Source organism: Gobio gobio (genome assembly GCF_949357685.1).
Source record: "Gobio gobio genome assembly, chromosome: 12".
NCBI lineage: Eukaryota > Metazoa > Chordata > Actinopteri > Cypriniformes > Gobionidae > Gobio > Gobio gobio.
This window is the reverse complement of record NC_137105.1, coordinates 55,309,226-55,335,466: the sequence shown is the minus strand read 5'-3', so window position 1 is coordinate 55,335,466 and position 26,241 is coordinate 55,309,226. Positions and strand designations below refer to the sequence as shown.

The following is a 26,241-nucleotide window of genomic DNA, read 5'->3' as shown; positions in this document are numbered from 1 at the left end:
GAATAATGATTATGTTAAACACAATGACTCGGTCCCCTGTTAGATAGTAAATCACGACACCAGTGTGTTTGCGTTGTCATTTCTTGCCATCATAAACACACTGTAGATATTTAGAGTTTTTATAGCAATAACTGAGTTTTAAGAGTTAAATCAAGTAGAAATATTTCTCTAATGTATTAATTGCAGATCCTCTTTGAATAATGATTATGTTAAACACAATGACTCGGTCCCCTGTTAGATAGTAAATCACGACACCAGTGTGTTTGCTTTGTCATTTCTTGCCATCTCAAACACACTGTAGAGATATAGAGTTTTTATAGCAATAACTGAGTTTTAAGAGTTAAATCAAGCAGAAATATTTCTCTAATGTATTAATTGCAGATCCTCTTTGAATAATGATTATGTTAAACACAATGACTCGGTCCCCTGTTAGATAGTAAATCACGACACCAGTGTGTTTGCGTTGTCATTTCTTGCCATCTCAAACACACTGTAGATATTTAGAGTTTTTATAGCAATAACTGAGTTTTAAGAGTTAAATCAAGCAGAAATATTTCTCTAATGTATAAATTGCAGATTATCTTTGAATAATGATTATGTTAAACACAATGACTCGGTCCCCTGTTAGATAGTAAATCACGACACAAGTGTGTTTGCTTTGTCATTTCTTGCCATCATAAACACACTGTAGATATTTAGAGTTTTTATAGCAATAACTGAGTTTTAAGAGTTAAATCAAGCAGAAATATTTCTCTAATGTATTAATTGCAGATCCTCTTTGAATAATGATTATGTTAAACACAATGACTCGGTCCCCTGTTAGATAGTAAATCACGACACCAGTGTGTTTGCGTTGTCATTTCTTGCCATCTCAAACACACTGTAGATATTTAGAGTTTTTATAGCAATAACTGAGTTTTAAGAGTTAAATCAAGCAGAAATATTTCTCTAATGTATAAATTGCAGATTATCTTTGAATAATGATTATGTTAAACACAATGACTCGGTCCCCTGTTAGATAGTAAATCACGACACAAGTGTGTTTGCTTTGTCATTTCTTGCCATCATAAACACACTGTAGATATTTAGAGTTTTTATAGCAATAACTGAGTTTTAAGAGTTAAATCAAGCAGAAATATTTCTCTAATGTATTAATTGCAGATCCTCTTTGAATAATGATTATGTTAAACACAATGACTCGGTCCCCTGTTAGATAGTAAATCACGACACCAGTGTGTTTGCTTTGTCATTTCTTGCCATCATAAACACACTGTAGATATTTAGAGTTTTTATAGCAATAACTGAGTTTTAAGAGTTAAATCAAGCAGAAATATTTCTCTAATGTATTAATTGCAGATCCTCTTTGAATAATGATTATGTTAAACACAATGACTCGGTCCCCTGTTAGATAGTAAATCACGACACCAGTGTGTTTGCGTTGTCATTTCTTGCCATCATAAACACACTGTAGATATTCACTGTATATATTGAGATAACTCAATTTTATGGTGACTTGCATTCAAATGTTTATCCGTCTCAATTAAATTATGTGAACTGAATGACTTTTAACATTGACACTTTAGTTATTTAACCAAATGATGATTTTCAAGTCAGCAATCAACACACAACTGAGTTTTGACCTCCAAAATCTTATTATAGTGTATTTTTATGGTAAGTATTGGTGTTTTATGTTTTAAATCAAGCAGAAATCACTCTTTAAGGAAACAATTGCAGGTCACACTTTATACAGTGAACATTGGATGGTAAAACACAACTTTGCTTTGCCATTTCTTGCCATCACAAACACACTGGAGAGATTTTGAAGGTCAGAACTAAATTTTTTGGTGACTTGCATGAAAATGTTCATCCGTCTCACTTAAATTATGTGAACTGAATGTCTTTTAACATTGACACTTTAGTCGAAGATTTTCAACTCAACAATCAACACACAACTGAGTTTTGACCTCCAAAATCATTATACAGTGTATATTAAATTTAAATTAAAAATATAAAATTTCTTTACAAAACAAGTTTGACTCAAGTTTGACTCTCTACTGCTTATTCATTATTGTTTATGTTACATGGTCCATGTTTACATTACAGTATAAAATTGTTCCTAAGTTTTCCCCTTTTATATAGATGGTAATGACTAAATATCCTCGCACACCGAAATTTTCACACGTTAAAAAAAAGATCAAGCACGTTTACACACAGCCTCTGAAACTTTCCTTCATCAAAAAAAAAAATCTGATCAGGTTCAGTTTTCTGCATTTTTCGCATCCATAGCAAGCATTTAAAGAGGGGTTTCAAATTTCTGTGTTATTCATTTTTGTGTTAAAATTTTGAACATAAGTTGAACAGTTTAAAAAAGAAAGTGTGAACCTTCAAATTAGCCATTATAGTTCATAAAGTTTTGCTGGCGTTTGTATCTAATTGAGAAAAGAATGAATGTAAATTGAAATATGTCGTCATTGAATGCATTTTGTGCCAAAGCAAATAAATGATCCACAGTTTAGCCACATAGGCTGATGTGATCCCTGAGTGAAGAGTTTTGAAAAAGTGATGAGTATTCAGAAATGTGTCCTAGCAGATGTTTAAAAAACCCTGTAATATCACTATTAGTAAGGGATCACATTATAATATCAGTCTATAAATGTGAGATATTTAAAGTGAACCTAAAGTATACTTGCAATAGTGTGATTTTAGCACAATTAAATATACTTAATGGATGTTTCGCAAAAGCGTTGTTTAGTGATATTGCGTCCTTGTGTTTCTGCTGTACGTCATCAGCAACTGTCGAAGTTCAATTACAATACTCAAAATCACATGTACAGAGGATGCACAAAAGTAGATCACATAGCAAGACTGGTCTCCACGAAAACACAAGTCCCTTCTTTGCATTCCCAGAATTGCGAAACAGCCATCATTAAGAAATGTGCATTGTGCAATAAAGGAGTACTCCAAGAATAATTATAATATTTATACCAGTACGTCTCACGCAGGTCACGAGGGTTTACAATATTTGATGCTTTAATACTATCCAAAAAAAATTGTTACGGCCATTTCACACTGAACGCGACAAAGCTAGGTGAATCATTGATGAATGAAGGTTTAACACCGAACGCCACTCAAACCATCATCGAGGACTTGCTATAATTATATAATAGGCAGACATGCATTATTTCTATTGATTTATGATTGTAATATAATTGACCGATCCAGAGCGAATGCGATCTCTGACTCATAACACTCACACACGTGGAAGAAAACGGACAGTTCTCTTCTGATAGCATATAATTCAGTGGAAAAAGAAGTAAACTTGAGAATTACATATGGCATATCTTGCTTTATTATGCTGAGATTGATCGAGCCTGGTATAAATAAATCCATACAGATCTATTGTTTTACAAAAATAATCTATTGTTTACAAAAGGAGAAAACGTGTGTACTTTAATGTAAACTTGGACCATGTGACAGCAAAAAACAGCAAAACAGCAAAAAAATATACTATAATGCTGACTGTTGTTAGTGTTTTTTGTTGTAGGAGTTAAAAGTGTATATGTTGGGTGAATCCTCATTGTGTTCTGGAAGAATGAGTTGATTTAAGACATCAATGAAGTGTTTTGGTAGTTTTAGCACATTTTGAACGTGAAATTAACTGCTTTGCTTTGAAAGGTGTCCTAGCGATTGTAGCTGAGAGATAGACGTCAAACAGACTCAAACAAAGACCCAGAATTCTGTGGTGTTACAGCACTGTGGCTGCTGTAAATGGCTGCTGTAAGGTTTCTTTATGAAATAACAGGCACAATGGCAAAGATATTTCTGCAAAAACTCCAAAGTAATGTTCGGTTGCAGTGAGAAAGTCACAAGAGACAACTGAAAAAACTCATGCGTGTATTTAGCCTAGTGTAGATCAGCTTGCTTACACATCCCCCAAACTCCATTTACATATGAATACAGGAAAGGCCAAAGCCATTGTCTCACAGGTGAGGAACAAGCCTTACAGAGCTGTGAGACCCATGTCACAGACACAAACTTCTCAAACAAACTAGAGAAAACGCTGGGATTTACCTGGGAAAATTAAATCAATGTACACTTTTTCCAATCCCTACGACACATTTTTCAATACTTGGGTCACTTTTTTAAAACTCTTCACACACTTTTTCACACAAATTCACACAACTGAATTTCAGCTTGGCACAGCAGTTATTTTAGTGTTCAAAATGCACTAAAACCAGAGGTGTAGTGGTAAAAAAAGAGGTGGGTAAACTATCAATTCTGGGTGACCGCATTGTGGTCACGGTAAGGTGGGCCACTGCCTACCAGTGTATAGCGTATCCTGATGATAGCTATTGTTCTCAGAGAGAACAAAAATATTTAAGAGAGATAGAGAGGGGAGGCTTATATCCAGGGGTTCCAATGCAATGCACTTGTACATAATGATTAGATTTGGGATTATTTTCATAGTCGATTAATCTGTTGAATATTTTCTCAAGTAATCGATTAGTTGTTTGGTCTATAATATGTCCGAAAAATGTGGATCAGTGTTTCCCAAAAGCCCAGGATGACGTCCTCGAATGTCTCGTTTTGTCCACAACTCAGTTTACTGTCACATATGAGAGAACACACTAGAACATATTCACATTAAACAAGCTGGAATCAAAGAATTTTACTTTTGTCTTAAAAAAATTACTCAAGCCGACAAATCGATTATCAAAATAGTTGTCGATTACAGTTTTTGCCAATTGCTAATGAGGCAGAATTTGGTGAAGAAGAGCGAGAGCTTTGTGTTGATGATGACAGGGTGCAGACAGCGATCGCTTGCGATTGCATTTATAATGTAAACTTTTGATGAATTTATGAGAAATCTACAGACGCAAACAGGAAGTAAAACTCCCATTGATTTTTCTCCATAAGGATTTAGATTATCAGCCATAATGTCTAAAACATCTGAGGTAGACTGACCACGAGTTGTGAAACGAAAGTTTCTGCTTCTGTAGCTGCTTTCAGAACTGATCAAACACATTCAAGTCAGAACGATGATCAACTCATTTCTGCAGGAATTATACTGAAATATAAAATCTTAAAATCCAAAGGGACCCACTTTATATTAGGTGGCCTTAACTACTATGTACTAACATTTTAATTATCCATTTGATACAATGCACTTATTGTGTACATACATGTCTTTACATTGTACTTACATTTTTAAATATACCGGCATGTAATTACATCTGTAATTAATTTCTGTAGTTACATTTGTAATTACACTGTTGACACTTCCCTTACATCTAACCCTACCTTTAAACTTACCAATACAACCACACATGTCCCTAACCCTACCCGTATCCCACCTCAATATCAGCAAAAGTGTTTTGCAACACAATATGAACACAATAAGTACATTGTACCTATTTAAGTACATAGTAGTTAAGGCCCCCTAATATAAAGTGGGGCCATCTAAAGTCATAATTTATCATTGATTTGGCATAAAATACATTCAATGGCGACATCTTTCGATTTATAAGAATTATTTTCTCACTTCAACACAAACACCACCAAAACATTATGAACTGTATAGGCCAATTTGAAAATTTTTTGATTCTCTTTTCAAAACTCCCTAACTTATGTTCAAAACTTAACTAAAATTAATAAATAAAAAAAAAACAATTTGCTACATTTCGGCAGTATTACCATATTGAAATTTTGGGTGATTCCTTTGAATCCTCCGAATCCTTTTTGGTAGTTTTAGTGCATTTTGAACACTAAAATAACTGCTGTGCCAAGCTGAAATTCAGTTGTGTGAATTTGTGTGAAAAAGTGTGTGAAGAGTTTTAAAAAAGTGACCCAAGTATTGAAAAATGTGTCGTAGGGATTGGAAAAAGTGTACATTGATTTAATTTTCCCAGGTAAATCCCAGCGTTTTCTCTAGTTTGTTGAGAAGTTTGTGTCTGTGACATGGGTCTCACAGCTCTGTAAGGCTTGTTCCTCACCTGTGAGACAATGGCTTTGGCCTTTCCTGTATTCATATGTAAATGGAGTTTGGGGGATGTGTAAGCAAGCTGATCTACACTAGGCTAAATACACGCATGAGTTTTTTCAGTTGTCTCTTGTGACTTTCTCACTGCAACCGAACATTACTTTGGAGTTTTTGCAGAAATATCTTTGCCATTGTGCCTGTTATTTCATAAAGAAACCTTACAGCAGCCATTTACAGCAGCCACAGTGCTGTAACACCACAGAATTCTGGGTCTTTGTTTGAGTCTGTTTGATGTCTATCTCTCAGCTACAATCGCTAGGACACCTTTCAAAGCAAAGCAGTTAATTTCACGTTCAAAATGTGCTAAAACTACCAAAACACTTCATTGATGTCTTAAATCAACTCATTCTTCCAGAACACAATGAGGATTCACCCAACATATACACTTTTAACTCCTACAACAAAAAACACTAACAACAGTCAGCATTATAGTATATTTTTTTGCTGTTTTGCTGTTTTTTGCTGTCACATGGTCCAAGTTTACATTAAAGTACACACGTTTTCTCCTTTTGTAAACAATAGATTATTTTTGTAAAACAATAGATCTGTATGGATTTATTTATACCAGGCTCGATCAATCTCAGCATAATAAAGCAAGATATGCCATATGTAATTCTCAAGTTTACTTCTTTTTCCACTGAATTATATGCTATCAGAAGAGAACTGTCCGTTTTCTTCCACGTGTGTGAGTGTTATGAGTCAGAGATCGCATTCGCTCTGGATCGGTCAATTATATTACAATCATAAATCACTAGAAATAATGCATGTCTGCCTATTATATAATTATAGCAAGTCCTCGATGATGGTTTGAGTGGCGTTCGGTGTTAAACCTTCATTCATCAATGATTCACCTAGCTTTGTCGCGTTCAGTGTGAAATGGCCGTAACAATTTTTTTTGGATAGTATTAAAGCATCAAATATTGTAAACCCTCGTGACCTGCGTGAGACGTACTGGTATAAATATTATAATTATTCTTGGAGTACTCCTTTATTGCACAATGCACATTTCTTAATGATGGCTGTTTCGCAATTCTGGGAATGCAAAGAAGGGACTTGTGTTTTCGTGGAGACCAGTCTTGCTATGTGATCTACTTTTGTGCATCCTCTGTACATGTGATTTTGAGTATTGTAATTGAACTTCGACAGTTGCTGATGACGTACAGCAGAAACACAAGGACGCAATATCACTAAACAACGCTTTTGCGAAACATCCATTAAGTATATTTAATTGTGCTAAAATCACACTATTGCAAGTATACTTTAGGTTCACTTTAAATATCTCACATTTATAGACTGATATTATAATGTGATCCCTTACTAATAGTGATATTACAGGGTTTTTTAAACATCTGCTAGGACACATTTCTGAATACTCATCACTTTTTCAAAACTCTTCACTCAGGGATCACATCAGCCTATGTGGCTAAACTGTGGATCATTTATTTGCTTTGGCACAAAATGCATTCAATGACGACATATTTCAATTTACATTCATTCTTTTCTCAATTAGATACAAACGCCAGCAAAACTTTATGAACTATAATGGCTAATTTGAAGGTTCACACTTTCTTTTTTAAACTGTTCAACTTATGTTCAAAATTTTAACACAAAAATGAATAACACAGAAATTTGAAACCCCTCTTTAAATGCTTGCTATGGATGCGAAAAATGCAGAAAACTGAACCTGATCAGATTTTTTTTTTTGATGAAGGAAAGTTTCAGAGGCTGTGTGTAAACGTGCTTGATCTTTTTTTTAACGTGTGAAAATTTCGGTGTGCGAGGATATTTAGTCATTACCATCTATATAAAAGGGGAAAACTTAGGAACAATTTTATACTGTAATGTAAACATGGACCATGTAACATAAACAATAATGAATAAGCAGTAGAGAGTCAAACTTGAGTCAAACTTGTTTTGTAAAGAAATTTTATATTTTTAATTTAAATTTAATATACACTGTATAATGATTTTGGAGGTCAAAACTCAGTTGTGTGTTGATTGTTGAGTTGAAAATCTTCGACTAAAGTGTCAATGTTAAAAGACATTCAGTTCACATAATTTAAGTGAGACGGATGAACATTTTCATGCAAGTCACCAAAAAATTTAGTTCTGACCTTCAAAATCTCTCCAGTGTGTTTGTGATGGCAAGAAATGGCAAAGCAAAGTTGTGTTTTACCATCCAATGTTCACTGTATAAAGTGTGACCTGCAATTGTTTCCTTAAAGAGTGATTTCTGCTTGATTTAAAACATAAAACACCAATACTTACCATAAAAATACACTATAATAAGATTTTGGAGGTCAAAACTCAGTTGTGTGTTGATTGCTGACTTGAAAATCATCATTTGGTTAAATAACTAAAGTGTCAATGTTAAAAGTCATTCAGTTCACATAATTTAATTGAGATGGATAAACATTTTAATGCAAGTCACCATAAAATTGAGTTATCTCAATATATACAGTGAATATCTACAGTGTGTTTATGATGGCAAGAAATGACAACGCAAACACACTGGTGTCGTGATTTACTATCTAACAGGGGACCGAGTCATTGTGTTTAACATAATCATTATTCAAAGAGGATCTGCAATTAATACATTAGAGAAATATTTCTGCTTGATTTAACTCTTAAAACTCAGTTATTGCTATAAAAACTCTAAATATCTACAGTGTGTTTATGATGGCAAGAGATGACAAAGCAAACACACTGGTGTCGTGATTTACTATCTAACAGGGGACCGAGTCATTGTGTTTAACATAATCATTATTCAAAGAGGATCTGCAATTAATACATTAGAGAAATATTTCTGCTTGATTTAACTCTTAAAACTCAGTTATTGCTATAAAAACTCTAAATATCTACAGTGTGTTTATGATGGCAAGAAATGACAAAGCAAACACACTGGTGTCGTGATTTACTATCTAACAGGGGACCGAGTCATTGTGTTTAACATAATCATTATTCAAAGAGGATCTGCAATTAATACATTAGAGAAATATTTCTGCTTGATTTAACTCTTAAAACTCAGTTATTGCTATAAAAACTCTAAATATCTACAGTGTGTTTATGATGGCAAGAAATGACAAAGCAAACACACTGGTGTCGTGATTTACTATCTAACAGGGGACCGAGTCATTGTGTTTAACATAATCATTATTCAAAGAGGATCTGCAATTAATACATTAGAGAAATATTTCTGCTTGATTTAACTCTTAAAACTCAGTTATTGCTATAAAAACTCTAAATATCTACAGTGTGTTTATGATGGCAAGAAATGACAAAGCAAACACACTGGTGTCGTGATTTACTATCTAACAGGGGACCGAGTCATTGTGTTTAACATAATCATTATTCAAAGAGGATCTGCAATTAATACATTAGAGAAATATTTCTGCTTGATTTAACTCTTAAATCTCAGTTATTGCTATAAAAACTCTAAATCTCCACAGTGTGTTTGAGATGAAGAAATGACAAAGCAAACACACTGGTGTCGTGATTTACTATCTAACAGGGGACCGAGTCATTGTGTTTAACATTTTCACTATTTATATATAAAGTGATGACCTGTGATTATTACCTTAAAGAACAATTTCTGCTTGTCCAGTCCTATATTTATTTATTTTTTTATTGGTGCAAGAAATCAAATCTCACTCTAAAAATCTCAAAAACAAAGGACATTTTTGGGGATTTTAGAGAGCAGAAACTATGTTTTAATAAAAAATAAATCACACATTGAAATACCTTTACTGTAAAAAAAATTCAGGTCTCCAATTGAAAATGTTCTAGTGACCGGTCACATCTAAATTTTTCAGTTGGCCAAATTTAATTTCTGTAAATTGATGCACTTTAATTCAATTAAAATTCAAGAAATTCAATTTGGCCAACTAAAAAATGTAGATGAGATCGCTCACTAGAAAATTTTCAATTGGAGACCTGATTTTTTTTACAGTGTTGGTGTTCTTGAAAATAAGCTTAAATGAGAGATGTGGACGGATCAAATACTGTAAGTATGAAGACACAACAGAGAATGAATTTCTTAAAGATAATTCTTAATTTTAAGAATTTTTTAATTTCTTAAATTCTTTTCTGTAATGTCCACAACATGGCTTTTTCTCCGTTGTGTGCTCATTGTGTTCCCTGATGCCTGTGTGAACATTATATAATTATATATATATATTAAATAATGAAGACAGACTTGACTGCCAGCTCTCTTCCCTTTCACACACACAGCTCCATTGCAGGCTATGGAGGTCCCCTGTTGGATAGGTAGACATCGGTCAGGTCCCCTCTTGGCATGTTTAAAAAAAAAAAAAAAAAATGCTTATTTGAAGTTATATTATGAAAAAAGACCCTAAAACAAAATTTTGTATCTAAGTTTTGTTTCTTCAAAATGACTAGAAACACAGGTCCCCTCTTGGTCAGTGTGGAGTGATGGTCCCCTGTTGGTAATATAGACGTGTATGTGTGTGTGTGTGTGTGTGTGTGTGTGTGTGTGTGGGCATGTTTTTGTGAAATATCAGGACACAAATGTGTATAATGACATGGGTATGACACAGGTATTACAAAAAGAGGGTGAAATATGAGGACGTTCCCCATGTCCTCACTTTTCAAAATGCTTATAAATCACACAGAACAAGTTTTTTTTCACAGAAAGTGAACTGCACAGTCTCCTGTGAGGGTTAGGTTTAGGGGCAGGGGCAGTGTAAGGGGATAGAAAATACGGTTTGTACGGTATAAAAACCATTACGCCTATGGAATGTCCTCACATTTCACAAAAACAAACGTGTGTGTGTGTGTGTGTGTGTGTGTGTGTGTGTGTGTGTGTGTGTGTGAGATTTTCAATTTGTTAATAGAGTATAAGGGAGAGTAACATCAGACTGATCAGAAATCAGAAGAAGGGAGACTGATGGTATCAACTATAGCATTTTACATTACAGTATGTATGCCATGTGATACTGTAAACAGATTACCATGGTAGAGACTGTCACATTACTGTAACTCACCCTTATAAAGCTCAACTACAGTAGATTAATTCATTAGGTATAGTGAGAAGTGAGAACATTTATTGGCAGCAAACTCTGTTATAGCACAGAACCTCATGGCTGTGTCAAAACTTTATCACACCTTTTGATAACACACGGAATACTATCACAAACATTATGGATTCAATTACATAAGTTAGGTAATGTAAGTGTATTTTCTAATGAGGCATATGTAGCCTGTGTTACTGTAGATAATTCAGCAACGAGGGAGATTTGAAACATGTATCTTGCATTGTTTGCTGTTGGATGAACTGATTGTTAAAAGTACTAACCTGAAAGAAGATCACACTGTTGTGTTTCAGTGATTAAACCAAATGTTCTCATTACATATTATAATAATCTTGTGTTTGAAACAGTGATTATGTGGACTGAAGATATGAGCAACTGAATGAAAGCATGAGATCAGGTTTTGAAAGAATGACGAGCTGTTACAAGTGTGATCAGTTTGGATTTTTGTACTAAGAGTTTTGAAAATGTACACCTTACTTGTGAAAATAGTACCAAAGCGAATAAAAAAAACTGTAATAAAAACATAATGGCCTTTATACACTATTGAAAACTTGGTTTATGTATATTAAATTGAATTTCTGTCAATAGATCCTCATAAATACTACACACTGCACCTTTCAATTTCAAAAGAAAAAATGTGTGATGTGAGTGATGGATGGATGGATGGATGGATGGATACGGTTATTTCAAATAGTTATGCACTAAAATAAAATTAAAAAGTCAACAGGATTTTTTTGTATTTATTAATAGTTAAATGAATACATTTTTGTTTTGCTTTTAAAAATAATATTTATTAATAATTAGGAGTTTTCCTATGTGTTATGATACCATAACTAAATAAAGAAAAAAAGTGTTCATGTATATGAAAAAGTTTCAATTAAATTACAAGAAATACAATGTACACTGTAGCCTATGTAATATTTACCACCAGCACAGTCAGGTAGGTTACTTATTTTGTTTATATTTTATTTATTTAAATTGAGACATAACATAAGGACGATTTGGATGCCATTGGATGCTTAAGATTATGGAATAATCAAGTCATTGTTAAAGTAGAGGGCAGTTTATCTGCCAGTGAGTATTGAATTTGGATTAAAACTTTAACTTTAACTTTGAAATTGTTAACTGTTGACCCGCCTCCTGCTGCTTCATTCTCTTATACTTAATTCCTTCATCAATATCGCGCTGGGAAAAGGTAAATGAATGATTTGCTTGGCGAGTTATCCATCACGTGTTTGTATATGGCCTGTACAACAGTTTGCTTTGCCTATTGCTAGACGCAATTGGCAAACGGTTTGCCAGAATATACCCTGACCCGAAATAAACAGTTCTCGATTCAGTGTACTGCTGATCCGAAAACCGCTGCAACCGATTGCAACTGATTCTTGACTCGAGAACGAGAACGAAATTGAGATTCGAGAACTGCTAGAGCGATTCAAAAGGAGTCGCTTGCTTCGCCTTCGCTGTAGTTTGATTAGGCTACATCATGTTTATCTAATATCACCTTGTTTACAAATTAAATACAATGGAGTCCTAACAAAGTTAGGCAGATTGTTTTTCTGAATTCAAACCTACCCTTATAAGAGATGGTCAAGCTGCATATGGTAACTTAACCTCTGTTTAAAACTGCCTTTGCACTTTGTTTTTGCTATTATTATTATTAATTTTTTTTTGATAAAGCACAATAACTTTTTTCATTTAGCAGGCAATACCTGTGTGTAATATATATTATAGAATATAAAATATAGTGTGTAAGACAATTACAGTGTGTAAGTGCACTTTTCCAGCAATTGTTCTTTTTAAAATGTGTGTATTATTTGAACACTTTTTTAATAATTTTTTATTAAAACATTGTTTATTTAATACTAACCCAATTTGTGAATGTGTCCTCATTAACTATAATTACACATAAACATTAATCTTTTAAATAAATAAATACTTTAATCACAAATAGTCAATCACATGCTCATACAGTGATAAGACAGTAATGAACTTGAAAATGATGAAAACATATTTCCATTGTGTTTTATATTATATTATATCTCTCTGCACTGGCTACCACTCGCTGCTCGCATCAAGTTTAAGGCGCTGACGCTTGCCTACAGAGCCACCACGCACTCAGCTCCTGCATACTTTGACTCGATTCTACAAATCCACACCCCCACCAGAAGCCTTCGTTCAGCCAAGGAGCGACGGCTTGTGGTACCATCACAGAGAGGCAAAAAATCCCTTTCCAGAACATATTCATTCAACGTTCCCAGCTGGTGGAACGATCTTCCCACCGCCATCCGAAACGCTGATTCGTTGACAACATTCAAAAGTCAACTAAAAACTCATCTCTTCCATGAGCACTTAACCTCTTAAAAAAAAAAAAAAACTTTCCTTTCCTCTTTCTCCTTCTTTTTCCCTCCCTACTCTAGCCTGTGCTACACTTAGCAATGTACACAGACTCAGTATTTCAGGCACTTGTTGCGCTCACTCGACTCTTCACGACCAATCGCTTATTGTACCCCAAAGTTGTAAGTCGCTTTGGATAAAAGCGTCTGCTAAATGCATAAATGTAAATGTAAATGTATAACACGTCTCGATGTTCAACAAAACTTGCTTTTCGTTCTCTTAAAAAATGACACGCATGCTCAGTCAGTATCAGCTCATCGGTTCTCAAATCGGACATGTCCGAAATAAACAGTTCTCGGTTAGTGTACTGGTGATCCAAAAACCGCTGCAACCGATTCTTGACTCGAGAACGAGAACAGTGACAGTAGGCTACGCTCGTTCGTGTGCGCTGCACGTATGCTCAGTATCATCAGCTTCTGCTCGCTGACATGCTCGTCTTCATCAGTTCTCTCCTACAGTAGGTTAAGTATATTGTTGGAGAAACTGAATAACTCCTGGATGTTGGTTTATTTTGAGTCAAAGGGACAGTCAGACACGTCAAAAAGTGATTGACTTTATAAATTTGTGGATTAGTGCTTACTAGAGATGCAAACTGTTTAGAACGATTCAGTCCGATTTGGTGAACTGGTTCAACCGGTTCACTAAAAAGAACCGGTTCAAAAGAACGATTCATTCGCAAACCGGACATCACTAAAGAGGAGTATACATTAAACACACAAACCCCTACTGGCAACTCCTAACCACTGAGACCTCTCGAGCTCTTAAAGAACTGGGAGAGGAAGAGGAATTCTTAGCTTTAAGAAATTTGATAACTTGCTTTTATACTTAAGTTTGAAAGTAGGAGTAAATGTCATTAATTCTCAGCACTTAAGACTAAAATGGCCCTTTGAGAAGCTTGATAAATACGGGCCCAGATGATCAACACACATTTATGATTATTATCAGTGTTGAACAGTTTCATAATGAAAGTTTAATGAACAGCATTTATTAATAGAAATCTTTTGTAACACTATAAATGTCATCACGGTCACTTTTGATCAATTTAATGCAACCATGATGAATAAATAAAAGTATACATTTCTCTCTATTTTAATCTTACCACAAATATTTGAATGATATCTTATTTTTCATATTATCAAGAAACATTCCCAATCATATTTCATACCAGCTCTTAAAAAGTAAAAAAGCAAGCGCTGACAACACCTAATGCTCCAGACGCTATCTTGTTTTTTCTTCAAGACTGCTCATAACATTATTTTCCTGTTTAACACTGTGAAGCTGCTCTGAAACAATCTGCATTGTAAAAAGCACTATATAAATAAAGTTGACTTGACATGACATTTAAATATCAGAAGCGTTGCTTCAAAAACAGATCAATTGGAACAGTTACTTACAAACTCGAATTTCGATTAGCTTTGCTTGTCTGAAACGTGGTTGACAGAATCATCGCCGAACACAACATACTCAGTCCCGGGACATAAAGTCTTCAGAAAGGATCTAAAATTTGGAAAAGGTGGTGGACTGCATAAGGACTGTTGGTGTATATAGACCTCCATCATCAAGTAGTATATTTTATGATCATTTAAGGAATTTTTGTAAAGGGTTTGATCGAAGTAAGGAGCTAATTCTGTTTGGGGACTTTAATGTAAATTGGACTGAGAAGTCAAATAGAAAAAAGCTTCAGGAGACAATAAGTCAGTTTGACCTCTCACAGTTAATTCAGGGCCCTACCAGAGTTACCTCATCATTTAAAACTCAAATTGATTTAATATTTAGTAACAAACCAGAAAGAATAAATAAGTCAATGTATTTATTAACAGGGTTATCCGATCATAACCTTATATTAGTAGTAAGACAATTAACAAAACGTAGGTTTGAAAATCAACAAGAGAAAGGAAATTTGCTAAATATTATACCAAAAAGATTGCTAAAAGAATTTGAAGAGAAATTAAAAAAAATTAACTGGAATGAGATTCTGTTCACAGATAATGTAGATGATGCTTCAGAGTGTCTAATGGCCACAATTAATAAGGTCAAAGGCAAATTCAGTAAGATTGTTACATTCTCTAGAAAGAAACAGAATTTACCCAGGTTAAATGAACAGCTATGGAAGTTAATGAAACAGAGAGACCATGCCTTGACAATAGTGCTTAAATCTGGGTTGGCCCATGACAGAAGAACATTTCTGTGTTTACGTAATAAAGTTGTAAAGGAATTGAGAAAAGCAAAAGCAAAATTCTTCATCGAACTTATAAATTATGCTAAGGGGAATAGTAGACAAGTCTGGGCAAATATTAATAAAGTACAAAAGAAAAATAGTAACAAAGGAAATAAAGATATTGAATTACAAGTTCAGGGAAATTTAACTCAAGATAATCATCAAATTTCTAGGGTATTTTTTTTTAATAGATTCAGTTCAAGAATTAGCAAGGGTTTAGTGCAAGAAATAAGGATATTGTGCCATTAAATTATAATTCTCCTGTTTTTAATATTTCTGAAGTATCCGAGTCTAAGATAATACAAATTTTGGGTCAGCTTAAGAGTTTTAGGGCTAAATATGTCTTGAATTGTGATTCTAAGTTTGTTAAAAAGTATACAAATGTTCTTAGTACACCCATTCCTCATCTGCTTAATTTGTCAATAAAACAATGTTATTTTTCCGAATGCTTCACTGGGCAGGATGTGAAACTAAATTATCATTTAAGTAAATACAGTTTTTTTTTTATCCAAAAAGAAAAATTGAATTAGAAAATAGAAAAGCCTGTTCATATTAGAGAGTGTACATCTTTGTTTGTTTTTTTAAACGGAACTTAAATTATGGTTTAAGAAAAATCAATCATGTGACCATTAATTTATTTTAATTTATTTTTTTATTATTTTTTTTATCTATCACAAATTCAATATTTGTGATATTATGATTACAATTATTTTATTTTATTTTTTCTGGATTGTAATTGAATGCTGTAATTTTAGGTAACATCATCCTGCCCAGGGACCACAGATGTAAATGAGCTATTTAGCTAAATCTGGCACAATATTTGTGTTGTGTATGGTCCCTGTTAAATAAATAAATAAATAAAAATAAACTAAACTTTACACACACATTAACACACTTTAACAACACACATTAACACACTTTACACACACACACACACACACACACACACACACTTTGCACAAGGTCTTGGGATCCACACAAATGAAAGTTTGCTCTGCTCATGCAAGAATAAAGTAAAGGCGACTTGATCTTTTTATTATTATCTATAGCAGTGTTTCCAAACCTCTCTTCCACTGAGACTGCATCACACCTTTCCTATTTCATTTAAATGTTCACATTTCCCCCTTTGTGTATGTTCAGACAGTACAGAATCTGCAGATGAATCTGAAGTAAAGCAGAAACACTAGAGCTGATCTCATTATAATCTCTGTCAGGGGCAGAAACTGCTTACACTGGTTTAACAAGTCAGACCAGTTTTATCTTCAAGACTGCTCATAACATTTAAGTTTGTTTGATAAAAAGGTGGATTGTCCTCATATGAATCCGAGAAGTAAGAAGTGATAGTTGATCTAGTTATTAAAACACAGTCTTCATTGAGCGGCTCTGTTTATAAACTCCCTTCACGACACAACTCCCTAAAATGGCCGTTAAACTGTAAAGATTGAGTTTAATATGATCGCACACAGAAAACACTGGACAATAATATGACATGATATCAGAAGCTGATGAATGAACTTACCGTAATGTGATATTTATGACCGTTTTTAACTCCTGGAAATGAGACTTTACATCTCGTCAGAATCGAGTCTTTCCTTTCGGTTTGGACTCTCAGGTGTTTCCTCAGAACGCGCATGCGCAGGAGGCCTCAGGTGTCAACAACACATAAACCCCGCCCATCTCTCTTCTTCTGCTCTTAGTGTTCAGTCGCTCGTTAAATGTGTTTAGCGCCTCCTCCTGTACTGGAGATGTCCTTCATTATTTATATTCACTGCACTTCCAGTTTAGTTATCATTTGTTTCACTGTAATTCTTTATAAATTAATGTTTTTGTCATTAATATACACTCCACATTTCTTTACATTTCCCTCACAATTATCTGTGTTTGTTTTATTAATGAAAAATTGTGTATTACAATCTCTGATGTCTTTTGTTTCTATTTATGAATGTTTATCTATATTGAATTTAATTTCTCCAAGAGGAATCTCTATTCTGTCGTTCATTTGATGGTGTTTGGTATTAACATCTGAATGTTTAGTGATTTTAAGTCACATCTGCTAAATGAATGAATGTATTAAAGCTTCTGTCCTTTTCCTCCATGTTAGGATTCTTGTGTTTGTTCACATTGCTGAGAGAAATCAATAACATGAACACAATATCATTTCTTTATCGCAGGTCAACAACAAACTGAACTGAACACGAGCCGAGAACTAGTGATGGAGAAACGGAGCTTTTCCAAACTCCGAATCAACTGAACCGATTCATTGACTAAATGATTCACTTTTGTGAAGCGCTCGAGACACGCTGGCGACCCCTGCTGGTCAAAACTGTGACACTGCAATGAGAACTCAGACCAAACATGTGTGACGAGACTCTTTATCACACAACTTTATTACATTAAATATAATCCACCATTAAATGTGAGGTGTGTGTATAATTTCTGCTCTTTTATTCATTTGTAGAGCTTGTTGTGTGTGTTTTATAGGAAGGCCTTGGAGACAATTCACTTTCCCTCATGTTTTATTATGCATGTTTACTGAAATTCATTAAAACTGAACCGACATGACAAAACTGATCCGATCTGTTAAACCCATGTGTGATGAGACTCTTTATAAAACAACTGCACGTTTTCATGAAAGTGCAATTCATCACATGTGATCTACCGTCTGTATAATTTGTGCTTGTGTTTGTGTGTTTTAGGGCTTGGAAGCGATTCACTTTCAATATTTCTATGAGAACCCATGATCCAGTGTCTTTCGAAGTTTTGAAAATCTACCAATTGCTTGTGGAAATTGCACCAAAGCTATTAAAAACCCAAGTAAGCTGATATTTCCCCTTAACCCTTGAACCCATAACATGTCTCATGACTGTTGTGTTTGCTCCAGGGTGTGTTTTATAGACATGGGATTGATCAGAAACCCAGTAAACACTGAGACATTTTCTGAAGCCCAGATCCACTTGTGCTTTGTGAGCAGCATATAGACTCGATCCCCTTTCTCCAACAGCAGCGTTAAGCCGTTTCCTCCGTTCTCTGGAGGAGAAGCTTCACTCTTGTGATGAACTGCTGTTGCTTCTTGCTTTCCATTCCTCATCAAGACCAGCCTTGTTCATGTGTAACTCCACAATGGTAGAAGAAACTGAAATAGTGAACTCCTCGTAGCGCTGCTGTGAATATCCCTGTTAAAGCGTGACACAGATCTCCATGGAACAGCTGGACATGCATTATACACGTGTGTTGATATTGTTTTCAGCGTGTGGATGAACAATACCTGTGGCCTGGTTGTAGGCATCACCAACATTAGTGTAGACATTCTTGTAAACCAGTGTCGTATCTTTGTCAACTGCTCCAAAGAAACCCTTGGATCCTAATGAAGCTGAAAACACCAGCTTTGGCTTGTCTGAAGAGAACATACGCCTTCTTAAAATGAGGACAATCGGCTCAGTAGCAATGCAAACAAATGATATCGGCCTAGAACACTTTCAAACACATCTCTGTACAAAACAAAGATTATTGGAACGTTTTATTGGGGGAAAACTAAACACTATTTCAGTCTGTCTACTTCAAAACTCCACATTTAATTCAATGGGATTCATGACATTTCTTTGTCATTATTTTTGAAAACTGTAAATCCTCCAGCAATAGTTTTTCCCCAATAGATATTCTAGCACACAGGTCTTCAAACACATCAGTCTCACCTCGGCTTTCCTTCTTGAGTTCCTCAATCTGAGCTTCACTGTCAGCCAGTCTGAGCTCCAGAGCTTTGAGTCGCGTCTCCATTCCTCCAAGATCCTTCAGTAGTTCTGCACATATTCCCAGAGGACAAGCACGCGGGTCGTTTTCATCTTTAGTGCTCAATTCAGAGGCCACCAGTTCAAATATAAGACATTTGCACAGAAGCAGAAGAACTGCTGTTGTTAAGCTCATTCTTAATGCTAAAGTGTGTTAGAGATGTGTGTGCTGTATTCATCAGAATGCCACAAATCTGACGCTTTTATACCGTCATCTGCAATAATTCACATGTGATGGACAATTTAGCCAATGCCAGGCAAACACAGCATATGACTGATTCTCACAAACACTGCTGCTCTACATTTGTGCTTAATGTTTCACAAATGGAGGCAATATTGACAGACTAAAGCTGTGGATGTTTTCTTTGGCAGCTTCATCTGTAAAAACACTGAACTCTGGACGTTCACTAATGCTCACAAATCTGTGTTTTAGAACAGCACTTGTGATATGGATGAACACATCTATATTATTATCATGTAAAGCTGTTTATTTGTAATGTTTTTAGAATATCATGTGTAATATTATAGCCAGTAAAAGGGGGGATTATGAACAGAACAAATCTCTGGAAATCCCCTTTGAATCAAACCTTTGACTTGTGCACTATTGGATGGCAGAAACTGTAAAGTGCTTGATGTCCCACTGACACCTGTTGTCTTGATCATGCTCATGTGTTTGATGATAGTCATTAGTTTGGTCTTTATAGCTCTCATGTTCCCATTGGTCTGTGTTTAGCTTTGCCCGTGTAAGCACTGTTCCGTAAGTTGACGTGAGCCGAGCCGTGTCTTTGTTTGCTTTATGTTTGCTCATGTTTGGGAAATAAAGCTGCACTGGTTCTCCAACATGCCTGCAGTGACTCATGACAGAACGCTGGACTGTCCAATATGAGCAGCAGTTTGAGTATTTCACCTTCATCAAGACAAACATCAGGAGAACATCAAGCACAAAGAACATCACAGGGACGCTCAGAGAATGCTGGGAGAAGTTAGAGAATGTTGTTTTCTCTCAATGTTACGAGAATGTGTTTGAACTAGGAAAACATTACAAGACATTATTTCAGGAGCGTTTATTACTAACATTTCCACAACTATTACATAACGTTAGTGAAAGTTCTCCTTCCTCTTTTCCTGTTAGCTGGGTATAAACAGAACACACACACTTTTTCTGTTGTGTTGTTTTCCACACGTCTTGTTAGATTTGACATGTGTGATGTTTTTTGGGTGACCAAGCTTTTCATGGTTACTTATTTATTTTACTATCATTATTGTATTATTTTACTATTATTTGTTGTTTATAGTTGCTGTTCTTCAGTTTATTGTATGTACTTCTGCTGTTATTTTATTTTCTCCCTTTATCTGTAGTTCATATATGAATGCTGCTTCAACACAATTCACATCATATGACAGATTCATAATTGTATTTCTCTTTTTATTTATGTTTTATACTTAGAACTATCCTTGTTCTGTTTCCATGGCCCTTTTTATTAACGAGAGACGGACTATAATACATATATGGGATATTTCAGTGGCATCTGTAATTGTTTGATGTTTTCTGTTGATGTGGAGGAAAAGAGAAAAAGATTTGACTTGTGCTGTCTAGTTATGTTTGAGTTTGTGTTCTTGCTGTAGAAAATGTAAGCTTTGATCTTTATGATTCCATGTTTTGGACGGTGGACCTCCAGAGACTCTCACACAGTTTAGTGTAACTACTACTACTACAGTCAAATGGGAATCTTAAAGTAAAGTTTGATCTGTTTTTTGTGTGTTCAAATATTTAATGTTCTTACTTTACTGTGAAATCCAGACCTGTGGCTGTAAGAAATGAATGGCTTACATTTGACGTTCAGACGTTTTCATAACATTTCCAGAATTATAGAATGGACTGTTCCTCTAACGTTCACATTAACCAGAAAAAACATTGAGAAATAGCGTTTTCATAACTCAATGTGAATGTTAAACATAGAGCATATTTCTGTCCGCTGGGGAGGAGTGTGTTGAGGAGTGGCTAAAGTTATCTCAGGGGGATTTTAATGATCTGGCCTTGAAGGACATTTCTTAAGGCTATCGCTGGTCTCTGGAGCTCTGGGCCTGGTTTATCAATCTAACGCAGAAACCAGCGCAGAAATCATCTCACCACAGGGTTCACGTGTGATTCATCAATCGCTCGTTTCCACCAATCCCATCGTACGAATGATAAATGTGGCGCTAAAAACAATCGTCATTCATATCTCCTCATCTTCCAGAACGCTTCGCTATATTTCCTGCACTTCTTCATCATCTTGTTGAGATCTCCATACACTGGAAAAATGTGCCGTAGAATTCATACTGGCAGGAGCTTTTGGAGGATCATCATTGGCTGCTGCCAAGCCACTCCATAGCAACCAAACAGAGCACCCTAGCAACCGTTTAAAAAGACCTGTATCTCTGCATCCGAACGTTGTGTAAAGATGGGGGTCGGATCTTTGACTCATGCTAACAAACTGGACTTTCAACATGCTAGACATACTGGCAATTAGCTTAGGGTTAAAACATGATAAACACAAGTAAAAGTGTTAGCATCATGCTAGCTAAATATTAATCGTGTTAACATCATGCTAGCAATATGCTAATCATGTTAGTATTAATGCTAGCAAAACACGCTAATTGTGTTCACGTCTTGTTAAATTTTTTTTAGCAACATGGTAATTGTGTTAGCATTATCCTAGCAAAATGAGAATTGTGTTTACATCATGCTAATTGTGTTAGCATTAATGCTAGAAACATGCTAATTGTGTTCACATCTTCCTAAATACATGCTAGCAACATTGTAATTGTGTTAGCATCATGCTAGCAAAAGGCTAATTATGTTAACAACAATGCTAATAATGTTTGCATCATGCTAGCAAATAGGTAATTGTGTTAACATCATGTTAACAAACAAACATGCCAATAGTGTTAGCATTATGTTAACAAAATGTTAATTGTGTTAGCATCTGGTTGAAAGCATATACTCGCAACATGCTAATTAAGTAAGCATCATGCCACCAACATGCTAATCATGATAGCATCTTGTTAAAAAAATATTAGCAAAAATGGTGATTGTGTTATTATAATATCAACATGTTAATTGTGTTAGCATAATGCTAACAATCTGTTAATTGTGTTAACATATAACTAAAAACATGCTAGTAACAGGCTAATTGTGTTAACATATTACTAAAAAAATGTTAGCAGCATGCTAATTGAGTAAGCATCATGCTACCAACATGCTAATCATGCTAGCATTCTTGTTAAACAAATGTTAACAAAAATGTTAATTGTGTTATGCTAGCAACATGTTAATCGTGTTAACATCATACTAGCAACGTGCTAATTGTGTTAACATATTTTGCTAAAAACATGCTAGCAAACAAGGTAATTGTGTTATCATAATGCTAGCAGCATCTTAATCGTATTAACATTATTAACATTATGCTAGCAACAAGCTAATAATGTTAACATCTTGTTAAAAAATGTTAGCAACATGGTAATCGTGTTAGCATTATGCTAGCAATATGATAATTATGTTAGCATAATGTTAACAACTTGATAATCATATTAGCATCTTGGAAAAAACATGTTAACAAACATGGTTATCATGTTAGCATTATGGTAGCAACATGCTAATCATGCTAGCATCTTGTTAAACAAATGTTAGCAAAAATTGAAATTGTGTTATAAAAAATTGTCGACAAATATCTTTGTTGTCGAGTAGTCGTTTGATCTCACGTGACCTAAAGTAAGGGCCTGCAATATCGCGATTTGACCGCTACGGCGCTGTAGCGCTAGAGTGTAATGCAGCCCTTACAAATGTTGCGGTAGAAGAAAACAGCGCGAATGACGGAATGCAAACAAATCCCAACGAGCAATGTGGGAAAGTTTCACAAAACTTCAAACCTGCGTCTCAATCAGCTCCTGGTTCAGTAGTCAGGGCACTGATCAGGGATCAGCCTATTGACTCTTGTCCTGATCAGTTGCTTAACTATTGAACCAGGATCTGATTGAGACGTGCAAGGCGAAACTTTTCATGGGAGCACAACGTGCATATTGGAGCACTTAAAGAGGAAACCACTAACTAACTAGCGGTAAATCTCTTTATTAGAGAATGCAATACTAATAATAATTGTAATGATATTAACAATAATAATATAATTACAGTAATGTGATGATTTATTTCGCATAGAATAAAGTTTGATCGAGCTTGGAGTCAGGACTGTTTTTATTATTATAACACTATTAGATATTATAGTCTCATCACTTGCCTGTATTTTGTTCCATATGCATGAAGACTTACAAAAGGCGATGTTAGGAAGAATATCATGTCAGTTACTTTTTTCATACTGTTAATTAAAAGGTGAATGAGAATCTGCCAGCTCAATTGTCATGTAAAAGATTAATATGTCATTTTGTCTGCAATGTTATTTGCAGATTAATATTTTACCATTCTTTTTGTCCTGAAGTAAATGTCCTCTTTTTCTTTTTCAGTTCTAAGAAAAGCAGTGGGCCTATTATTGTTTTCCAAATGAAGCTCTTAAAGGGATAGTTCACCCAAAAATGAAAATTGTCATCATTTACTCACCCTCAAGTTGTTTCAAACCTGTATGAGTTTCTTTGTTCTGCTGAACACAAAAGAAGATATTTAGAAGAATGTTTGTAACCAAGCAGATAGAGCAACCATTGAGTACCATAGTATATTTCCCCGACTATGGTAATCTGCTTGGTTACAAATATTCTTCAAAATATCTTCCTTTGTGTTCAGCAGAACACATACAGGTTTGGAACAACTTGAGTAAATGATTCATTTTCAGAATTTTATTTTTTGGGTGAACTATGCCTTTAATACTGCTGCCAAGAGATGTTTACATTCAAAAATATATATTTTTTTGTCTGTAATGCAGCTAATTTTTGTTTATTTATTTTTTTTCAATTGAAAGAGAACAGAATATTTAAACAATGCTTAGAGAGCATTTGTGTGTGATTTGAGTTCTGAGAACTTGGCTCAAAGTTAATGAAAACATCCATTTCAAAAGTTGAAGTGACTTTCTTTTTTATATATTATAGTTAATATTAAAGCTGTATAATCGTTCAAAATTTACTGATTAGTCGTCGATGGCAATAACAATAATCGATGATTAGTCGATTAATCGTTCTAATAATCGTTAGATTAATCGATTATCAAAATAATCGTTTGTTGCAGCCCTATAATGTATGCATTTCACAATTTCTTTTCAGCAATAAATCTGTAGTTTGAGGGGTTTGTTAAATGTAATTTGCACAAATGTGAGATGTTGCTGCTATGACTGATAAGTTAGAGATGTGAGCTTTCTTTACTACACATGATTTAGTCACAAACTGTTCTCTCTGGCAAATAATCATTGTTCAAGCTTATGGCTGTTTGTCAGCTGTGTGTGCACTTCTGCACTTATTGTACATTGTTGCTGTTCTATAAAATAGATGTACTGTTAATAAATGAAATACATCATGTGACTTTTTGACCGTGATCGTTATCATGATATATCGTGGATGATTTTCTCCCAATATATCGTCTGTCACAGAATCGCTGATGTTGTGATATATATCGCAATCATGGCCAAAATATCGTGACAGTGTCGTATCGTGCGGTAAACTGTGATTCCGACCCTTAGTAAGCCGTAGTGAGTTTCTGAGTTTAATTCCACCCTTTACAGGTCTCTGAGAATGTTTCAGACTGAGCATTTCATCTGCTTTTACTCTTACCTGCTTGAATCCCCGCTCTGCTTCTCTCATTCTGCAATAAACACTTGTTATTTTGAATTACCTTGTCTGCTTTCTTCTGATTCTGAAAAGTTTTCTCTTAAAACCTCTTCACAAAGCTGCTGATAGCAACTCTTATCTAAGGAATAGAGAGAAGTCTTAAGCTAAGAGTAAGGGCGGGGTTGACCTCGTTGCTATGGATGATGTCAACACACTCACTAATAATGCCCACAGTGATTGGCTGATAGGGGAAGGATCTCTGTCAGTGATTTAATTGGAGAAATATTTTGTTGAACGAGGTTTCGTGTTGCTATATTCAAATAAAATGTTTGTTGAAGCCATTTCTATGGACTTAATAATATTTTGAGTTTATTTTGTAAAATCTGAGAAATACCTGTGTTGCAAATGAAACGTAGAAATTGATATGTAAGCAGTTAACCAGTGATCTAGTATAATGTGATTTGATTGGCTGTTAGATTTAGTATGGAAGAAATAGAACTCAGCGAAACAGTCAGAAGCCACTGGACTTTGGAGCAACATAGTCTTTTGACAGAACCACACAGTTAATTTGTAAGAAAAGTAAAGATCCTAAGTTTTTATTTTATTTATTTATCTTTTATGTTTTGAGATTCATAATTAAACTGTCAAACGAAGAACTTTGGATTCAAGACTTTTATTCACTGACGTTTTGTGTTGAGTACAAAAGAACTTTGAAGTCCTAAGCTAGTGAGTCAGCTTGTTGCACTCACAATGTTTAAAATAAAAATGTTGCTATATTGACATAAAGATTTTAAAAAGTAGGCCAAGTGTCACTAATTAAACTAATATATGTTCAGCTAATTGTCAGCCTCTTATATGTCTCTTACATGAATTCAAGCAAAAGTTATGAACAAAGTTCGTGAGGAGCAAGTTCTGCCCCTATATATATATATATATATATATATATATATATAAATATATATATATATATATATATATATATATATATATATATATATATAT

The 26,241-nt window shown here is 34.6% G+C and overlaps 1 protein-coding gene across 1 annotated transcript in view; it reads right to left on the bottom strand.

Moving 5' to 3' along the window:
- LOC307135130 (uncharacterized protein) overlaps positions 1-17,328 on the bottom strand; it is a 36,857-nt gene extending 19,529 nt beyond the window's left edge. Inside the window, exon 1 of the mRNA XM_079831326.1 lies at positions 17,226-17,328. The gene's annotated coding sequence lies outside the window, so the exon portion shown is untranslated. The remainder of the gene's footprint in view (positions 1-17,225) is intronic.
- Positions 17,329-26,241: the final 8,913 nt, after the last annotated feature.